The following is a 1931-nucleotide window of genomic DNA, read 5'->3' on the forward strand; positions in this document are numbered from 1 at the left end:
TATATATATATATATATATATATATATATATATATATATATATATATATATATATATATATATATCTGTATATATATATATATTTTTGGGCTCAAGCCATGTCGTCCTGATGGAAGTTCCTATAGGGTAGCTTCCTAGGGTATATTACAACTACGGCGATATTCCCAGAGAATTTACCTTAAGGTACCAGAATTCTAACTCCTGGAGCGAGTATCCCTCGTGAAAGGGATATCGCGACATATCAGAGGACGTATTCTAGACACGTCACATGGCAATCTACGACCTGAACAGAGATTCGTCTCGTAGGAGGGAGATTGACGAGATACGAATTCGGGAAAGAAAAAGGGGAGCCGCTCCCAAGGCTTCCCTATCCCCCGATTCGTATGCGTGCCTGGCGCCAATCCTGGCGCCATCTGTATTCCTTTTTGCGCAGCTTAACAACTCGGTGTTTTTTCCTGTTTTTCTCGCAAATCTTGGATTTATTCAGCTTTTCATGGCTTCTTCGTCTTCGTTGACCTCGGATAAGTTGAGTATAGTGTCTGTTATGTATAAATGTAGGCTCTTGGTAAAATTTTGAGTGATTAATAGGATTAATCTTTGATACAAGAGCCGTAGCCTACCAGAGGTGTCCTGGACACTGTCACTCGCTAGGTATAAATTAGTTAGTCAGAGTGACATTCCTGGTTGTTTTGCTTAATAAAATTTAGCTATTTAGCTTTACATAGGATTTCCTTTCGTGCTTAGTATTATTTGGCGAAGTATTCGCCATTCTGGCCTACGCTAGGCCATGTAGCCTAGTCGTTTGGTCCTAGTACTTAATGCATGATTTTGGTTTTTCCGAGTGTAATTAAAATTTTATTGAAGCTTTAGGCTATATTTTATACATTTTAGACTGTGTGGAATATTTCCAAGATTGTATACGTGAGAGTTTCGGTGAATTAGGTAATCGATTCTCTTGGTGCCTAGGCTAATTGCTTAGGGAGCCTTAGTATACTTTATTATACTCCCCGGTTGCTTTCTTTTCTTCGGAGAAGGTATGCAATCCCTTTCCCTCTGTTTAAGCCTTGGGCTTATCCCTAAGTGGTTTTTTCCGAATTTATTTTCGATAAAACTATACTAGGGTGTTACTGTACCTTCCTGTTCCAGCAGAGTCTGGTTCAAAGAGGGACAGAACAACAGAGTTTTTAGTCTGAGTCCGTGTTGTTTGGCTTGGGGCAGAGTCTCCCTCGCTGACCTAACACTTACAAAGGGAGCTTAGCTCCCTTAGGTCACTATCGAAGGTTTCTGTAGTTATGATTCCTTCTTGTGTGATCGACCAGACTAAGTCCTGTTGCTGTTCTCGGGGAGGATAAAATCTTCCCTTGGGAGTAGCAACGCCTTCCTTGCTTTGGTGCTCTGGAAGCTGGCAGGTATCATACTACTGTGCTGGCCCTTTCCCTTAGATCTCCCTTAGGCTAAGACAAAGTTCTTGGCTGCGGGTGATCTGTCACTAAAGCAAGGTTGGCAGGACCCTCTTGTCCCTTCCCCCTCTATCTCCGTAATGGCCTAGCCATTACTGTACTGTACCTTGCCGGCCGGCAGAGCTGGCCGGCAGGGGTATTACTGTACTGTATGTCATTCTACTTCTGGACCTAGTATAGGTTGGGATGTGGAATTGACTAAGCCCATTGCCGGCCGGCAGAGATGCTGGACGGCAAGGGTCTTATGTTTTCGAGTGCTGCCCGGACCTCTCTTGGTCCCTCATCCATGCCTGCCGGCAGAGCCGGACGGCATTGGTCAAGGAAGCCTGAATTAAGTTTCTCCCCTTCCTTATATGCACTCTTTCGGTTGCCGGGCTTGGGGGGTTGTGTACACTCTTATCCCGGCATCCATTCTATTTTCTTCTAGTGCTGTACCTGTCCCGGCTGCCGGCCTATAAGGCCGGCTGCCGG

This window comes from Palaemon carinicauda, chromosome 5 (assembly GCF_036898095.1).
Source record: "Palaemon carinicauda isolate YSFRI2023 chromosome 5, ASM3689809v2, whole genome shotgun sequence".
In the NCBI taxonomy this organism is placed as follows: Eukaryota; Metazoa; Arthropoda; class Malacostraca; order Decapoda; family Palaemonidae; genus Palaemon; species Palaemon carinicauda.